Genomic DNA, 19664 nt, shown 5'->3' with positions numbered 1-19664 from the left:
GGTTGGCCGAGGACATGCAGCTCAGCATTCTTAACCTTGATCAGCGGTGTGTGGGCCAAGTCACCTGGTGTGCACGAGGAAGCGCCACCACCATCGATTATGCACTCATCTCACACGGTCTGGACAGTGCCTGTAGGATGTGCACGGTAGATGAGGAGGGCTTAAGGAGTGTGGGGAGCGACCATAACCGCCTGTGCCTGCAGTTTGGGGCTGCAGGATTCCGGAAAAGAAACCCACAGCGGAAGGACAGAGGCAAGTACCTGCCCAGCGCTGCAGTGGGGAAGGTCTGTGAAGATTTTGAGGTTAGCCCACGCAGGCATGCAGCTACATCTTACGAAGACTTTGTACAGGCCTTAAGGGAGGTCATTGAGCGCCACATGGTGCAGGACAGAAGGTCGGACGAGGCCAGGAAGAACCCATGGTGGGATGAGGAGGTGGAGACGGCATGGAAAGAGCGCCGTAGAGCAAACCGAGCTCACCGGCTTGCCATCAAGACTGGGTGTGCCGAGGCGGTCCCAGCTATGTGGGCTCAATACATTGAGCTGAAACGCAAGGTGCAGGCATTGGTGCAGGCGAAGTTGGCCGAGCACAACATGAGCCTCTTTCGGTCACTACACTCGGATGGCAAATCCACCGCCCAGAGGTTCTGGAGGTATGTCACGTCGTTGGACAGGCCAGCCCCCCCTCCGTGCCAGCTTCGGGATGTGGCATCTGGACGCTCTATCCTCAACCTGAAGGAGCACCTCACCGAGCATTTCACTCGTGTATTCCAGGACCCCGATCCTCCGGCTGACCTGTGTGGTGGGCAGAAAGAGGACATACCACCTGACTCGACCTCGGCCAGGTCAAGGGAGGAGAGCACACATTATGCCTTCTCAGGGTTGTCGGTGGACCGGGCCTTAGCACAGCTGCGGGCTCGAACAGCCATGGGCCTAGACAGTCTGCCAGCCCGGCTGCTAAAAAATCTCGGGCCTGTTGCCAGAGAGCAGTTGGCAGACCTGTTCACAGGCATCATTGAGGGAGCTCCAATCCCAGAGGACTGGCGTTTGGGCAGGATCACCCTTGTCCCGAAACAGGGTGGCAACCCTGCACACCTGGGCGACCATCGGCCACTCACCGTCACTAGTGTTGTGTACCGCCTGTTCGCGAGCATCCTTAAGGACTGGCTGAGCGGGTGGGTCGAGGCACACAACCTCCTGACAGAGTTGCAGAACGGATTTCGTCGGGGGCGCAGACTGGACGACAACTTGTTTGTGCTCACTCAGTGTACAGAAATAGCCAGGAAGGAAGGACGCTCCCTGCTGTGTTGCTTCTTAGATGTGGAGAAAGCATACGACTCGGTACCCCATGCCCTTCTCTTCAAGCGTCTGGCACGTATGGGTATCCCAGGGGCCATACTGGACACCATACAACGCCTGTACGAGGGAAATTCAGTGGTGGTGAAGTTTGGTGGCGTGCAGTCTGCACGGATCCCAGTGGCCAAGGGACTCCGGCAGGGGTGTCCACTTTCACCACTGCTGTACATATTGTATGCAGCTGACATTGAGCGGGAGCTGCTAAAATCAGGCTTAGGCTTTGGCCTAAGATTTAGCACCAGGGGCATAGATGACAGCTGCAGACTTCCGGGTCTGGCCTTCGCAGATGACTTGGTCGTTATGGCAGAAAGCTCATCAGAGCTCCAAGTGCTGCTGGACATCTGCCATGCCGAGGTCACAAAGCTGGGCCTACGGTTCAACACCAAGAAAACTGCAGTTGTCCGCCTTGCTGGTGGTCAAAATGCAAACAGTACGCTCTCACTGGCCGGAAAACCCCTCGCCACTCAAGCATCATACAAGTACCTGGGTGTGTGGCTGGGAATGGACGAGAACCTGTACAGTGAGCAGGAGGAGAAGCTCCGGCAATCAGCACTGAGAGCCCAAGGGATCCTCAGACGCCGGGTGCTGTGGGGCTGCAACCGCTTCACTATGGTACGCGAGTTGTGGAAGCTCGTCCATGTACCAGCCCTGACGTTTGCCAACGCTGTGGTCTGCCTGTCATCGGAGACTAGGGAATGGCTGGAGCGACGCCAGCGTGAGGTGGGCCGCACGGCAGTCGGCTGTCATGGCACCGTAGCCAACGAAGCTGTGCAGGGCGATGTGGGGTGGTCCTCGTTTGAAGCGAGGGAAGCTTCCAGCAAGCTTGTCTATAAGGGCCGCCTGCTTTTTATGAGCCGTGAACGCTGGGCGCGCCGAGTCTTCGAGTACCTGTCGGCGACGTGCCTGCGCACCAAGTGGACGCGTCGAATGTACAGGCTGGAACAAAAGTATGGACTCTCCCGAAAGCCTGTCGAGGCGAACTCGGCAACCTTGTGGACACGAGAAGTGCGGCTGCGAGTTTGTGCGGCAGAAGAGGAGGAGTGGCGCCGTAGCTGCTCCGAAAAATCTTCTTTGGCCCTCTACAGAGCCCACAAACGTGCGATCAGCTCGGTCCGGCTGTATGACAACAGCCTGGGCAGCACGCTCCTTTTTGAGGCTCGAGCGGGGGCACTTCGTACGCGAGTTCGACAGAAGAGGCTGGACGATTCAGTGGAGGATGTCCTGTGTCGTGCGTGTGTGCATGAGGAGGAAACGATGGAACATGTGGTCCTCCAGTGTGATCAGCTTGGACCAGACCGCAAGGGCGTGGGGAGCGATGGCAACACTCCTCTGCATGTTGCTCTTGGGTTTGAGGAGGGTGGCTCAGTGGACATGCGCGCTGTGGCGCGGACAAAGTGCCGCCTTGAAGTGTGGAAGAGGGCGACCCTTGGCGCACAGTAGTATGGGTCGTAGTGTGGCGTAGGACTCGGACGGTGGGTTTGGGTTCTTCGGCCACTGGGCCTTCACGGGCCCTGAGCTCTTGTATATAGAGTGCGTGCGTAGTGTTAATTTTTTTTTTTTTTTTTTTTTTTGTTTTTGGTTAGGGTCGAGACCTCTCACCCGCCCGCTGCAAAGGGTACAACCGCAATATCATCATCATCATCATCATCATCATAACTTCGCATCACCGGAGGATGAAACCGCGGCAGCGAACGGCCGGAACGGCGCGCAAAAGTCCGACACTGCAGTTGGCTGCCGCCGTGGATGCCGACGCAAGTGCACCCGCACCGTATCCACGACTTTGTCTGGTAAGTTCCCTCTAATACATGGTTTATTACAAAAACCGAATAATTTCTTTGGAGAGCTGTTTCACGCGTACGCCGATTTAGCGATGGTAGCGAATGCGAGGCCGCTTCCCGAGCCGTGCTGTAACCCGAGCACTGACGGATCGCAAGCGCCCTTTGAACAAATCCCTCGAGTTTGGCTTCCGTACGGCAACATTTTCTGCATATGCCTCGGGCGATCGCTTTTCCGCGAGCATACGCGTGACTTATCGCGACGCAGTCGCACGCATACGTGGGCTCTAACGTTTTTACCGCTCTACCTACTCGTGCACGCCCCCGTGTGCCAACGTGTTTTCAAATAAATTGGAATGAAAACTTAGGTAGGCAGCAATGCGCGACCATCAGCTTCGCAGTCACCAGTCGCGGCCGCACGCTGGATGCCTTGTCGGTTGTTCGTACGAGGGATAAAAAACAGGCGCGCTCTTGTTTTTTATTTAAATCGCGGCAATCACTGACACTGACATCACTGAGATTTTCTTCAGACTCCAATTCCAGAGAAAATCTGCTGTTGCAGTGACCAACCCGTTCCGCTGGTGCCGTGTAGATTCAATGCGCAAGTCATGACGCAGAAAAATTACTAGGACCCAGATTTCGGAAGTGTAGTGGACGCGCATTTCACGGCGCGCTGAAGGTGCGTTTCTCACGCTCGCTCGGGCGGCGGTTCGCGTTACCGGACCCGCCGGATGTGTGACGCGTGAGCTATCGTGTTCCACGCCTGCGCCGCCGCGCCATCGGGGACCGGGGGGTTTATTTCTCTTCGCTTAATAAGGCACTTGAGTTCCAGCAACCGGTCGGTGTGGTCGCTTTCATCGTCGCTCGTCAGCCGACGAGACATGGTGTCAGAAGTGGGATAAAGTTAGCGACACATCGATCAATTATTAATAGCAATCAGTCTAAGGTGCGTAGCATGCAAAACACGCTATGGCGGATGGAGATCCTTCTATCCAGTTCAGCGGCACCGGGCTTCAACCGCCACCGAAATTCGATTTTGGGAACCCAAGCTCTTGGAAAAAATGGGTCTACCAGTTCGACAACTATTGCTATGCATCTGGGCTCTACCAAGCGCCGGGAGAAGTACATGTCAGAACGCTTCTTTACGACATGGGCTCCCAAGACGCCTGCCGCGTTCTCAACACTCTAGCATTGTCCAGCGAAGACTGGAGCTCGCTAGAAGAAGTTCACCGATCACTTCATCCACCCGGTCAACGAGGTCTACGAAAGTGTCCGCTTCCACTGTCGAACCCAGGGCGAAGGCGAGACCGTAGACGAGTTCTACACTGCGCTGCGTACACTTGTCAAAAAGTGCAACTACGCCTTAGCGGAAGTGGAAGAACGACTCGTTCAAGACAGGTTCGTCGTGGGTCTCCGGGACTCTAACCTTGTGGACAAACTGTGCCGAACACAAAAGCTTACCCTTAAAGAAGCAAGACTACAGGCTCGCATCAACGAAGATGCCGTGAAAGCCCGTGCAGCAGTGCTCCAAAAAGAGCCGAATCCTGCTTACGTTGTGGCCGAGGCCAAAGTTCAAAAGCGCTTCCAAAAGTCGCGACATGGCTCGGATTCTCAAGGGAGCTCCGGCAAGCGTGTTACGAAGTCCAACACAAGCGACGCTACCACGAGCTGCAGATACTGCGGTCGACCAACGCATCCTCGAGCAGATTGCCTAGCTAGGCAAGCCAAGTGCAAAGGGTGTAATCGGATTGGACACTTCGAAGCAGTCTGCGAAAAGAAAAGCAAGAAGAACATGGGAGCTCTCACACTGCGCTCCGTAGCAGCCATCACCTGAGCCAAGTTCGTAAAAGTGGCCGTCAACGGACTACGCTAACTTCAAGGTTGACTCGGGTGCGGAGGTGACAGTGGTACCGGACTCGTTTCCAGGCATACCGAAACAGCTGCAAAAGCCAGAAGGTGAGCTTACGGGCCCAGGAAATTCCTCCCTCACCGTTCTCGGAACATTCCAAGCGAAACTGAGCTGGAAAGGCAGGTCTACAGTGCAAACAGTGTATGTTGTGCCTTCGCAAGACCCGCCGCTTCTTGGATTTCCTGTGATGCAGGCTCTCGGAGTTATACGGTTCGTGGACAGTGTAACGGATTCAACCGTCACTTTGAAGGACAGTCTCTTCGATGGCTTGGGCGAGCTGCAAGACGAATACGTGATACGTCTCCAACCAGGCGCCAAACCGTTCTCACTCAGCATGCCGAGAAGAGTACCGATTCCGCTTCACAAACCAGTTCGAGAGGAGCTCACCAAGCTCGAATCCCAGGGAGTCATCCAACGGGTGGGCCGTCCCACACCATGGTGTTCCGGTATGGTGGCTGTTCCAAAAGCAGGAGGAGGCTACCGAATATGCGTTGACCTCACCCGACTCAACGAAGTCGTGCTTCGGGAGCGTCACATACTACCCTCAGTCGAGAACATCCTGGGACGCCTCGGATCAGCAAAGGTATTCTCTAAGCTCTATGCTACCGCTAGCTTTCACCAGGTGAAGCTTTCAGAAGAAAGTCAAGAACTCACTACGTTCATAACACCAATGGGAAGATTCTGTTTCCAAAGGCTACCTTTTGGAATCTGCTCAGCGCCAGAATATTTTGAGCGACAGATGAGCAGAATTCTGGAAGACCTCGAAGGAGTTGTGAGCATGATTGACGACATTCTTGTCTTCGGAGCACCGCAGCAAGAGCATGACCAACGTCTCAAGCAGGTGTTATAGCGCTTGGAAGAAGCGGGAATCAAGCTGAACCGCAAGAAATGCACGTTCTCTGCAAACCAAGTCAAGTTTCTTGTAGTCGTGGTTAGCGCACAAGGAATCAGTCCCGATCCAGAAAAGGTCGAGGCCTTGGCGGAGTAATGCTAGTTCCATCTTTGGCTCGTTCCTTTTAACTGCGCTATTTTTACTGTGCACCTTAAAACACCCGGTTATTCCTCCCTCCCCCTCTGTGCTTTTACTACATAGCTGCATTTATTACATGGAATGGAGAGTTGATTTTTAAGCAATGCCTTGGGCACACATGGTATCTAGCAGGTTATTTTATGCACCATTCTTTTTTTAAGCAACCAACCTTCCCAACTGGCAAGCAGACTATTCATATGCTTGCAGGCTCTGTTTTCACCATCCTTGCGTCTGCACATATGTATATTTGTTAAACGTTGCCTGCATACCTTCTAGTCCAGACTTCATATTTGAAAAGTGGCAACTGGCCACAGTTGCCGCTTTTCTAATGGAGGCGAAAAGCAGAAATGCCCATGTTCGAGATTTTAGCAGACGTTAAAACATCCCCAAGTGGTCAAAATTAACCTTAGTCCCTCACTACGGTGTGCCTCATCGCCTGTGTAGTGTCAGTGTGTTAAACCTCATAGTCAATCAAAGTGTTCGTACAAACCTTCTACAAAGCAAGCACAAGCCGTTTTCAACTTTATGTGGTCACTGGTGAACTGACTGTTGTAAAACTGTGCATCGCAGCATGTTTAAGTTCACATGTTACTACTCACTCTTGCAGGTCTGAAGCATGAGATCAACCACTGGCTCTCAGCAGCCACTCCCCCAGTCCGGCGAAGTCAACAAAAAGCCATCCAGCCACCACTAGGCACACAAGGCTGCAGAAAAAACTTGGCATAGCGTATGCATGTTTCTGGCCTATTTTTGCTTCTCTTAAGAAGGTAAAGTTTATGCAGCCTGTGTTGCTTTTCAGTTTCAGTTGTACAACTTTTTTTTTATGTTGATTATGCATTTTCGTGTTGAAACGTATAAAAATGTGCAGTGCCAAAGGGACACTGCACCTCCAAGGCAAACTTCATTTTAGATTTTTTTATCCTTCACCTCCGTAAATGCTGGCATCATTACAGGAGTACTTGTCGAACGTTTTGATGTGTGGGTGTTGGCGTCTGTCCCGAATGCAAGATGGTGTACCACGGTCCCTTAAAGGGGCTGGACCTACCCCACTTCTGATAGTGATGAAAAGCATGTCATAGTCTTCACATAAGACATATGATGGCCAATTCTTTAAATACGTGTGAACATCCACTGCCTGACTACTCTTTACGTCCGAACTTTCAGCCTCTCATCAGTGCTAGTAAACATCCTACGCGAGGCTGACCCCTTTGCTAAGCTGCACAGAAAAAAGGTCAACCCAACAGCTCAGCCATTATCAGCAGCTGACAATCCTTGTGAATCCTCAGGTGCTGTCAAGTGCACAAATAACTCCGCCATGTGCTCACCTTTGTGAGAGAGAAACGAGCCAAGAATGCCTTAGCAACACATCAGTGATGGCCTCCCAGATGGCCGATAGGATTCTCCAGGTACAGCGCGAAGGGGTTTTGAACCCCCTCCCCCAAACATTTTACTATGCTGCACATAAGCAAGTGCTAGCATTCATTTTGGCAAGGCTCCTTCCATTCTCCCATACCTCCATACACCCCCAACCCCTAAAAGTATTTCTGGCTGTACCAACAGTTGATGGACTGTGAAGAATGAGCACCCTGGAAAGAACTAAAGGAGGTGTTTCAGGTGTGCATTTGGAGGTTGTCAGGTGACACACTGTTGAGTCGAGTTGATACGTGCAGCATACCACGGTAGCAATGCACCAAGCATGTGTGATCCTGCATTCAAGGCCAGTGCACTGCAGGCGTATTAGTAACTGCACTTGCATTGGGTCAAATTAAACTACGCAGCTGTTGAGAAAAACAATGGGGTGTACTCACGGGAGCAAAACTCTAGATTGATGCAAGCAGCAGCTGAAAGGCATTACATGCTGCCACGTGAATAAGTGCCTCCTGCCAAGAAGACACTGGCTGTACGGCCTAGTTTAACAGTACGATGTTCATTTCGTGCTTGTTGCTTTGGCTACATGTGGCTTCGGCCTTGTTGAAGCGTTTTAGCGATTAGCGGTCAGTAATGCATTGAACGTTTTTTTCTTGACCTCTGATTGGGAGCTTAAGCACGCGACAGGCTTCATTAAAATCAAGTCCTAGCACTTCGGGATTTACACTCTATGCGCAGATTGTGACTATTCGTGAAGGACGAGGACAATAGAAAGGAGCAGTAAAAAATTCTTTAGGGCCTCATCTGGGGAGAGTGACCATTTGGGCTCCTTTCCTTGGTTGCAGCAAAGCCAAGGGAATGCGAGCTGTGGACCGGCGACCAAGGACAACTCCACCCGGAGCTGGGATTGTGTGCGCTGGACGTTGCGTCGTCGGCTGTCAAGCACTGAGGGCCAAAACCATCGAGGACAGGCGGCCATATCCATGCCAACAGAATCAACCTAAACAACAAGGTGAGCTGGGCAGCTACGGTCTCCCACGGCAAACACACTCAGAGACACATGGTCCCCCAGAGTCAATACACTCACGGCAGACATTCCGATTCATGCTCAGAAATTAACAAAATCCATCACATGCTTCAGTCCATTATCGTTGGAAAAAAAAAAGTTCTAAAAGCAGCCCTAACTGAACTTAAGGGAGTCGACACCACTGTCAACCCCGCCTCTTCCAAAACGTCAGACCAGCATCTCAGGCCATCGTTGACTCCAGCCACAGCAGGTTAACGACCTTGGGGTCCTCAGAAATTGGGTCCGCAGATGCAATGGACAATTCTCCATCTGGCTCTGCTCAGTTAAAACACTGGGACAAGAAAATTGGCCTTGGCAAACCCCCCTTGCTTCGGGGTCGGATGATTAGTACGTTACGGAAGGTGTGCTTCAAAATTTTGGAGAACAGATCATGGAAACCCTCGTGCGACATTCAAAGCCATGTTAGTGCAATTTGAAGATAAGATTGGTGCTGAAATCACCGGTCTCAACATTTGCATCACCGGTTCTTTGAGGACGCTGCGTGAAGGGGAATGGGCCCCATAAAATCGACTGCACGTGCGTCTGGCCTCCGTCAGCGGACAGTTCCAAAGTGCTCACCAATCGTCTAAAGGCACATTCCCACTGCGTGACGTCGCAAGTGATGAGCGAGGCATCGCTTTTTCTCGCTTTGCGAGGGAGGACAAGATCGCTCTAGGACTGAATCCCCTCGTTGCACCTCGGCAATGCAAAACCGGATAGCCAATCATGGCTAAGGAGTCAGCTGACGTAGCTGCAAAGGAAAGATTTGTTTACATCCAGCAATGCAAACAATGGTGAGCCGCTGCTGCCGCACAGGGCTGACTGTGCCTGTCGGGTCAGGGGTCAGGCCGGCAAGGAATTTTTCATGCGCTTCAGTTCTTTGGTCAGTGACTTCAGGGTATGTGTGTACTAATCAACAAACAGTGTAGAACTCATCAGTGTGGAAAGTCTTTTCAAATGGCAAACACGGTGTAGAACTTGGAGCGTTCGGAGGCGTCAAAACTTCTGCGTCTGTGAAAAGAAGTGAAATTTGCTGGCCGGGATGCGAGTATTGTTGCATCGAATTAATTACTAAATGCAAAACATGGCTGACCGGCACGTTTCTCCTAAACGTATGGAGCCCTTCTCGCAACACCTCCAAATTGACCAAGCTTTTTTAGAAAACTCTTAAAATTTTCCATTTCGACACATTACTCATTGTCGGTGATTTTAATGCACATCACACTAAGTGGGGATTGCAAGCATGACACCATTAAAAAGCGAAAACCTTTGGCTTGATGCCCAACAAGAAGGCCTCACCCTTACCACTGACCATACGCATCCCGAACACACATAAAGGAAGACCACTTTACGCAACACATAAGAGAATCTCGGCAGCAACCACCCGTCAACATCAAACGAAGGTCTGGTAGGCCCGCTTATCCTCATTTACTGAGATGCATTTCAAGGGCTCTGAGTGGTGCAGCGGGATTCCTCACACTCGGTGATTGGTCCACATAACTGAGAAATAACTAACATCAAGGCAAAGGCGGATCAACTGGGCCGAGATGCTGAGCAGGCAACTAATTATACATTTGAAGCAGGGAACCAATGCCAGGTTGACTTGCAGCTTCCCCACATGTGGGAGGCCAAGAGTGGTTTGCAACAGCAGCTCCGCAAGAACAAAGTCAGTTGCAACGTGTTTTGTCGCCTGGATTGGCTTGACCAACACATTGAAGAATACTTAGTTATTGCGACAAAATTGGCATACAGCTTGCGATTGCACCGTGAGAAGCAACTACCCAAGACATGAAACGTCATCTGATGCTTAATCGATCTCGGTAAGAGCCAAGCCATACATTGATGCAACCTAATGGGGAATTCCATTGAGAGAACAGGAGCAGTGGCGTCGTGCAGTGAGGAGTAGGTGACAGAACACTTGGGGGCACGCGGGAGCAGGGCCACTGCACCTGCCATGAGTGCGGCACGCACCCGGAAAGCAGGTGGGAGAGGAAAAAACGACGAGGGGAAAACACGGTCCCGACCGGCTGTATGGGCATACATGATAGCATTTATCAGGTTAAATAAGGGCGATCCGGCTACATTACTTGCAGTAGCAGCAATATGAGGCCTGTCTGCAAGATTGGCGAGTGAGGAACAGGCGGTATCACTACGAGGGCGTCTCAAATACGACAAAAACCAGTAACAGAGGCTATTTTGCTCATATGCACCATCTCTCGGGGTGAAGTAGAGGTTAAACTGCCGGCTACTTGTTCTTGTAGTCGTTCGTGCGAATCTCCCCGGTGCCATTCGTTTTCTCTCTCTCTCTCTCTCTCTCTCTCTCTCTCTCTTCAGCCTTTAGCGTTTTTGAGAACTGAGAACGAATATTTCAGTAGAAGAAACACCCCCGCCCCACGCAGAATCGTTAAATGATGTACAACCAAAGTGGGAAGCTCCTTCACTGGGTCTGCTTACTGAACAGCACCGTTGATTCTGGGCATGGAGTTCAGTGAGAGTAAAGCCCCTCCTATGGGCAGGGCCGCGGCGGAGGGGCTTTAATTTAGAGCAGCCCAGCGGCAGCGCGCGCCATGTCGTCGCTCCATGTACCGTAATTACCCGATTCTAACGCGCACCCTTTTTCAGGAAAAATAGGCCGAAAAATCACATGCGCGTTAGCATCGGATTCGAAACCGAAACCGGAACAGCGGAAATTTCGTCCCACCCATCGCCATCACCATGTCAAGATGGCGCTAAAGCTTTTAGCAACGATTTTTCGGACTCAGGAAGCATATGCGCCTAGACTTTTCTATCGGCGTTCACACAAATCATCAAATTGTTCCACTTGCGCGTTTGATAACAGCAATGGCAGCAGCGGCTCTCACGCGTTCAAAACGAGCGGTCGGCTGAAGCGTGCGGCTCTGGAGAAGCTCGCGGGATGGGCGTGCGAGGCGTGGGCCATGATCCCATCGACCATGGTTGAATGTTCGTTCAGAAGTGTGGCATCGCGAAGGCTCTTGGCGGCACCGAGGACGAGATGTTCTGGTCAGCGGAAAGCGACGAGGAGTGAGATGAGCGAAATTACTTTGGGGAATAAATCGCCCATTTCTCCCGCATTCGTTTGTCTGGGTTATAAGGTTCCGTGCGCGTTACAAACGGAGGTGCAAGTTTTTTGGTTTTTTTTGTCAGAAAAATCGGGTGCGCGTTAGAATCGGGGGCGCGTTAGAATTGGATAAGTACAGTAGCTCAGAGATTTCCCACCGCGCGAACTTTGTTGTGAAAGTTCGCTCCACGTATTCCAGCCTTTAGGCATCCCAGCAATCTCTGCGGAAAAGCATGTGTGAGCAAAGCCGGGCAAAGCACGTGTGGCGGTGTGAAGCATTCGCATGCTCGTAGGGCTCGCTGCCCATTCCACAAAGTTGCAAATGCACGATGGATACTGCTGCGCTCCCCGATACAAGGGAGCAAAACACACACACACACACACACAAAGGGGAGGATATGACGTTAAAGGTCATGTGACTTCCTTCGTATCGTACTGTGCTCACTCCGACTTTTCAAGCGGGAGCAGATCGAACTGCTCCCAACTGCTCTCAGAGCATTGAAAGTGGTCTCGCACTACCACTGGATGACAGTGCTCCTACTTCTGTTCGACCACTGAAACACGCCTGCTCAGGAGAGAGCACTTTCAGAGTGCTTTTGAGTGCTCCTGCTCTCCCAATGGAATTCGCCTTAAGTGTCATTCCCTATCAGATTGGTAGCACGGGCAAAGAACTACTGAAGGTTATTCAGGATCTTCATATTGCAAGCTGTGCTGCCAAGGTACTACCCCCCTACTCGAACCGGAATAATGCCCTCCTCAACATTACTTCGGGCAAGGTACGCGGCTGCCATTACGGCCCTTTGCACAAAACAAAATGTGCTTTTAGGCAAAACGGCATCAGGAACAAATGCTTGTAATCTAGGTTATGACTTTTTGGAAGCCCTCACTCATTAGCTCAATATGTGTTGGGATAGAGGCCACATTCCGAAACAGTGGAAAAGAGCCAAAAATATTTTAATCCCTAAACCTGAAAAAAAGCTTACGATTGAAATTCTCCAGCCATTATCTCTCATTCCATGCATGGGAAAGGTTCTTGAACATGGAGGAAAACTCTTTTTCTGCATACCATGATCAGTTTCAGACGTACACTTTCTACAAAGGTTAAGGCAGCATGAGCTTTAGCTAACAGCCAAACAAGGAGTCGCATTTTAAGCACATTGGACATTAACCTTCCTTGCAGCACGACTTTACAAGTAGCTATTCCAACAACGCGGAGATTGCATCCTCATTCCCCCTCTTCTCGTGAAACGCACCCCAATTACAACGACGAGCGACGATAGGCCAGGGCGCAAGCTCTGCGCAGACGCTAAGCTAAATGTGAGGACGTGGTTTACAGGGACGCAGCCAACTATTTTCGTCTCGACGTAATATTAGTTGCTGTAGTCAATAACCAGGGAAACTCCATTGCCTCTGGCCCGCTTCATACCCCAGTGGTGTATGAAGCAGCAGCCATTGCACTGGCAATGGTGGCCTTCACAAAAATCAGAACAGTAAAAAAATTCAGGGAAGCTTGCGCTCACGTGCAAGACTTGATCATTGACGGACACAAAGTTGAGTTTTATTGTCGTGGTGCCGTGGTTGACGCCGGCGGGATGGCATTTCATTACCTTACGTTGAGCAACGCCAGAGTGAGCTCGTCGTTTTGGTCGACGTTTTCTTGTGCCGCCTTGTAAGCATGACTTATCGTCTCTAGCAGATGCTTTGCACGCCGAGCCTGTCGAAGCACACCGGCCTCTTCCTTTCCTCGGCCATGCCAACTATCTGTGGCCTATCCACTATCCGCGACAAACTATGCACACGTATCGTAGTATTTTCGTAGTATTTTAAAAGCTGCGGACACCATACAGAAATGATTTGCTCAACAGCATCGCTGTTAATTAAAACCTCCAAGTCTGCAATCCTAAATTTCTCCTGAGGGCAGATCTCCGAAGAGGTGTCCGTACCTCTAACTTTTGGCTTCGACCCCGAAAAACGAACCGGCAAGTTACATCTAATCTGGACCGCTGCCCTCTTTGGCATGGCCAGGAGTGAATCCGCACACAACGCCGCTTGCGGCTTCACCGACCTAGCGCACGTCAATCTGGACGGTGGCTTCATCTCACTGTCAGGCAGGAACAGAGTAGTGTCCTACACGGATATCCCCAACCACTGTCAGCTGACCTGAGCCTGTATCCCTCCCAGGAATCTGTGGTTTGGAGACACCTCCAGACAAATTCGTGTCGGAGCTTAATTGTCTACAGCTACTGTTACCCAGGACAGGTAACAGTAGCTGTCCCCCCACCCCCCCTGCAGAGTGCCACAGGTGCCAGGAAGGAGCAGGCCTAGCACACATGCTATGTCAGCGTCCTCACACAGCCACACCAAGTTGCAGTGTTAATAGCAGTGGGAGACCGTACTGCACAGCTCCTACTTGGGGAGAGTAGAACAAGGGTAGGAGCAGTAAGCACCCTGGAACTATCATCACATCTGTCTCTGGCCCTCCAACACCTTTCACCGTATGAATTGGTCCAATTTTTACTGCCCCATTTGCTCAATTCTTAGTTCCTACCCCATTTTAATAAAAGGTGTATTGAATGTTAAATACTCCAAATCTTTGTGCATCAACCGTAAGTGCATCTATCGCAAGTGCAAGGGGCATGAATAAAAGGGGATGCTTAGAATAAAAAAAAATTACAATGTAGCAGTGAGTGTGAATTTTAGCATGTTTTAGCTATGATGGGCATGTAAATTGCTTTTCAGTGATGCTGTGTGCCAGATACTAAGTTCCCTTCTATGTACACAATGACGGGTTTTTCCCAGCAGAGTCCTGGGTATCACCGCGTTTACAATAGTGAAAATTCACTATCTGCTACTTATTTTTTTTTTTGTAGGTCTTTAAGCAAAGCCTGCAAAGCTGTTAGTAGGCAACAGGTTAGTGGGCAACAACAGAAAAAGTTTATTCAGCACACAGTATGTCATTTGTGATGTCACTGCTTAAAATGATATTTGCATTTTCCTCGTGTTAAAAAAATCACAGCAACTGGACAGTATCATACACAGAAAAGTGTTGAAACAGTTCAAAGAAATAGGGATTTAAAGGCATTATACAGACAGGTAATAGTTTTCTGGTAAATACACAAAGTAATGCCACACTCTTAAACTAAAAAGATAATTGAGATTGATGTGATTTATCTAACATAGCACGTTAATAACAACTGAACAAGACGACGAGCTGCAGGCTTACAAAATTGCTTCACCGATGCAGTTGTTGGAGTCAGAAAAGAAATCTGTAAATACAGGATGTGTTGAGGACAAATGACCATCAATACCAGACGTGCCCAGTAAGTGCAGTCTTCTGCTGAACCCGCCGCGGTGGCTCAGTGGCTAAGGCGTTGCGCTGCTGAGCACGAGGTCGCGGGTTTGATTCCCGGCCGCGGCGGCCGCTTTTCTGATGGAGGCGAAAAGCAAAAACGCCCGTATGTACGAGATTTCGGCGCACGATAAAGATCCCCAGGAGGTCAAAATTAATCCGGAGCCCTCCACTACGGCGCGCCTCATCGCCTGCGTTGCGTCGGCGCGTAAAACCCTACAATCAATCAATCAGTCTTCTGCTGAATGGCAAACACGCAAAAAAAATGATTTGATACACTTAATTTACAACTAAAAACAAACTGCAAAAAATGTGAGTATAATCAGATTGCAAGGTAAAACTGACAGGACTAAATTCCTTGGCAAGTTGCAGTATTCCAAAATGGTTTTACCAATGCTGCAAATATAACCCGCCGCGGTGTCTCAGTGGCTAAGGCGTTGCGCTGCAAAGCACGAGGTGCAGTCACTTTCATTTCCGAGGGTTGGGGTGGTCGGCCCAGCGACAAGCACCTTACCGAGTCTTGCGGCATCTTAAATAACCTTGTACCAGGTGACACAGTGTTGGCTGACAGAGGATTCACAATAGGTGATGCTGTTGGCATCCACTCAGCCAAGCTAGAAATGCCGGCTTTCACTAGGGGGAAATCGCAGTTATCGGCTTGGGACGTCCAAAAAACTCGAAAATTGGCTGATGTCCGCATTCATGTAGAACGGGTGATTGGGCTACTTAGAGGACGATACCGAATCCTGTCAAGCACTATTCCAATTGATCTTGTGACTGTGAAGCACAACGAGAGGCTCACCCAGCTAGACAAAATTGTAGCTGTCTGTGCAGCTCTAGCAAATCTGAGCCAGTCAGTTGTGCCATTCATGGAGGCGAAAAGCAAAAACGCCCGTGTGTACGAGATTTCGGCGCACGTTAAAGATCCCCAGGTGGTCTAAATTAATCCGGAGCCCTCCACTACGGCGCGCCTCATCGCCTGCGTTGCGTCGGCGCGTTAAAACCCTACAATCAGAATCAATCAGTTGTGCCATTCGAATAGGCATTTCCTAGCAAGCCGTGTGCATCAGTTTGGCTGAGACAACAATGTCTAGCAGTTTCCCTTATTGTGTGGGAAATAGGTGGGTGAGGCACGCCGTAGTGGAAGGCTCCGGATTAATTTTGGCCACCTGGGGCAAGAAGGTGGGGGGGGAGGGGGGGGGATCTTTAACGTGCGCCGAAATCTCGCAGACACGGGCGTTTTTGCTTTTCGCCTCTGTCAGAAAAGTGGCTGGGAATCGAACCTGCAATGTCCTTGGGCCCAGCAGCAGAACACCTTAGCCACACAGAAGAGGATGGAATGGGAATGGCCGCAATGAAATGCCAATACTGGGCAACAGTGAAAAGAGCAGCAGGCATCCAATGCCACTGGTTAGAAGGCGAACATGACCATTAAGACAGCCAGGATGCAACGCATGGTTAGTGTGGTGTGTAACGGGTGTGCAAAAAATGTTGTGTGGTGGGCATCTAAAATCGCCGCAAACCATGTGTATTTATTGGAAGTATGATTTAGGGACTACCGAGCGATGGGCATAACAGCACAATGCACAATGTACCAGGTAGTGCAATTCCTGATGATTGACTTATTGATGCAACTTTTTGTTTCGCTGTAGTATCTAAATGCACAGATGTTTTGGTTTTCATTGTGTGATTTGCAGTTATGTTCTGTCATGAAGATTTTAGCCCTGGTCATCTGTATGAATGCACTCTTCTGTTCAAACAGAACATTATGAGGATTTTGCTCCTGTAGACATGAAAAGCTGTTTCCTGGACTGTTGACCGACGATTTACCTAATTTCTTGGCAGTGAAAGTTTTGATGTGCCGTAATGTGTAAAATATGCCCTCCGAATTTTCCATAATGTGAAATGCTATTCCACGCAGTGAATGGCAGCACCCATTGCGAGCCTAAAGCAATGGGAGTCTAGATGAAGACATCAAGCCCAATTTTGAACTGTTACGCTCGTGATTTTGATTCCAATGGTTTAGGTAGGTTATTTTTTGTCAGTTGTTACACCACTGAACATTTTATGCTGCTGCTGCTGCTGCTGCTCTAGTAAACATTCTTCAGCTTAGTTCTGTGTCTTCACAAAAAATACAGGGTGTTTGTAATGCTGCCCAATGTCAGTATTTGTTTCCCTTTTTTGTCCAAACTGACATTGATGATTGTCGTCGTAGTATGCAAGTTTTTAAGAGTTATTAGTGTTTTGTGCAAAAAAAATTGTGCATCTTAGTTAGTGACATGAGGGGTCTCAACTCACATCAGTGAGCAAGCAAGCCACAGTCAAGAAGTTCAGTCCCACATGGGAAGGTTGCAATGCAAGAAGGGCAGGGGGGAGGGGGGTGTAACAAATTGTCACCTAATGCTGCCGTTCAAACGAAACAAGTCCTTTCCCACACATTGTAAATATGCTTGGTCATTTCTGTATGGAATCTGGTGTCACCATTCGAGAAACATATCAGTACTGATCTCCAGGATGACTAAAATCTAGGCACTGATATTTGTTTTACGGTGATCCTTTAATACATCAAAAGGTAAAAAAAAAATCAAAAGGTCTGCAGGCCACATGTGGCCCGGGTGTTTCACACCCTTGCTTTAGATTAACTGTGCACAATAGGGCATGGCTATGTGTATCAATCGTAACACAAAGAATGGAAGGTTACAAGTGGAAGCACCCACACACAAAAACCGAATGGAATGGGAAAAAATGTTGTTTCCGTGTTCTAGATGCAGAGTGTCTTATGCTCGGGGGTATGTCACTTGTTGACCGGTGGCGACCGTCCGCACACCATCTGTGCATGCGCTCCTCTCCTCCTTTCCAAACAGCTGCGTACTCTCCTCTCCTCTCCTACCGTCTGCGCACGCTCCTCCTCCGTTCGCTTCAGCTCTCTCGCACGCATGCGCGGCTCTCTCTCGTAGTCTCCTCTCCTACAGCTGTGAATATAAAGGGGAACGCGCAGAGCGCACGTTCAGTGCTGCGCTTGCTTCGCTTGACTCCGTGCTTCTTCAGATGAAGTAGGATGGAAGCAACAGTCCCGTCAGCGGGTGCGCTGATGCAATTAAACATAACGGAAACGCAAAGGAACCCCCATGACACTTCGCATCCTACTCATGGTTCCCTTCGGGGAGATGGGTGTAATTTTTTTTTGTACCCCAGCAAGGCTCCTTGTCTCTGTTTAGCTCCAAGTAGTAGTGCAGAAGTGACAACAAAAGAGAATCGGCAGACTGCATCGGTGCTCCTGTGACCTACTGCAAACTATCACTTATATTTAACTGATGGGTAATTACATTGTGAACTGTTGGCTGGGTGGTGTTTTATTGATGTGTAATAAAATGTTTCTTGATAGACATGTTCTCATCATGCCATTTTAAGTGCAATGCACTTCTTAAGCGACCCTGAACCTGCGTCCACCGGCGATGTCCGCGCACGTGGAGATGGGCGCGCGCTGCCTGGCCGCTGACATGGCACATACCCACGTGGGGGATTGGCCAAGAATCTCCTCGTCTTCCTTGGCAACGGGGGGAGATGGGCGCGCGCTGCCTGGCCGCTGACATGGCACATACCCACGTGGGGGATTGGCCAGGAATCTCCTCGTCTTCCTTGGCAACGGGGGGAGATGGGCGCGCGCTGCCTGGCCGCTGACATGGCACATACCCACGTGGGGGATTGGCCAAGAATCTCCTCGTCTTCCTTGGCAACGGGGGGAGATGGGCGCGCGCTGCCTGGCCGCTGACATGGCACATACCCACGTGGGGGATTGGCCAGGAATCTCCTCGTCTTCCTTGGCAACGGGGGGAGATGGGCGCGCGCTGCCTGGCCGCTGACATGGCACATACCCATGTGGGGGATTGGCCAGGAATCTCCTCGCCTTCCTTGGCAACGGGGGGAGATGGGCGCGCGCTGCCTGGCCGCTGACATGGCACATACCCACGTGGGGGATTGGCCAAGAATCGGGCGTGAGAAGGGCTAATGCACCCACTTAAAGGAGTACTGACACGAAATTTCAAAGCTGAGATCCGCTCTAGCAATCAAGTACAACGACAACACAAATAGGTGTCTGTGAATAAATGCATCTTTCTTTCTTTGTAGTTGTGTGTGTGTGTGTGATCTCTCTTTCGCGAACATTACCGAACCGCGTAAATTCAACTCGTGCATTCGCACTTTCACATTCTTCCCCTCGGGGAAACGCGGGGAATTTTTAATAGTGTCCCAAGCTGCTGTTAGCAGTTACCCTAGGTGTAAGTAAGACAAGTTAACTTAACAAGCCTTGCTGCTGATGCCCGGAAACACCAATGTTAAGCTTTGGTGGTGCACAAAGAACATGGGTTGGTAAGCTAGTTGGTATTGCATAATGAAAAGTGGGTCTTACAAAGCAATATGAACAAAGGCAGGACAAAGCACTGAACTGTGACTGATTCTTTATTCAAGGAATAAACATACCAATGCGATTACAACCAATGAAAAGGCTAAAAGCACATCAAAACCAACACGTCGTCTCGCCCCTTCCCTGCTACATAGCAAGGTTTTGATACACGAGTTCTTTTTTTGGGAGTGCAACTGAAGGGTCTCTAATGTACACATTATTAAACATTCAATTTCAAGTACGCCTATCAATTCATGTGTGAACTTTTCCTTTTCTAAGCAATGAACGCACTTCCCAAAAAGTGGAACACAAGCGTAACTTTTCGCAGTGT

The 19664-nt window shown here is 50.1% G+C and overlaps 1 long non-coding RNA gene across 3 annotated transcripts; it reads left to right on the top strand.

Moving 5' to 3' along the window:
• Positions 1–3011: 3011 nt before the first annotated feature.
• On the top strand, positions 3012–18486 carry LOC144153000 (uncharacterized). 3 transcript variants are annotated; one of them, XR_013319268.1, is made up of 4 exons: positions 3012–3142; positions 6677–6796; positions 8283–14077; positions 16853–18486. It is a non-coding gene; the product is annotated as an uncharacterized LOC144153000 (long non-coding RNA). The 3 variants fall into 3 exon arrangements; XR_013319266.1 differs by lacking the exon at positions 16853–18486 and having other exon boundaries at positions 8283–14163; XR_013319267.1 differs by lacking the exon at positions 16853–18486 and having other exon boundaries at positions 6677–6836; positions 8283–14163.
• Positions 18487–19664: the final 1178 nt, after the last annotated feature.

This window comes from Haemaphysalis longicornis, unplaced genomic scaffold (assembly GCF_048455015.1).
Source record: "Haemaphysalis longicornis isolate Haplotype H1 unplaced genomic scaffold, Haemaphysalis longicornis Haplotype H1 scaffold_9, whole genome shotgun sequence".
Taxonomy (NCBI): Eukaryota; Metazoa; Arthropoda; class Arachnida; order Ixodida; family Ixodidae; genus Haemaphysalis; species Haemaphysalis longicornis.
This window is presented reverse-complemented; position numbering and strand designations above follow the sequence as displayed.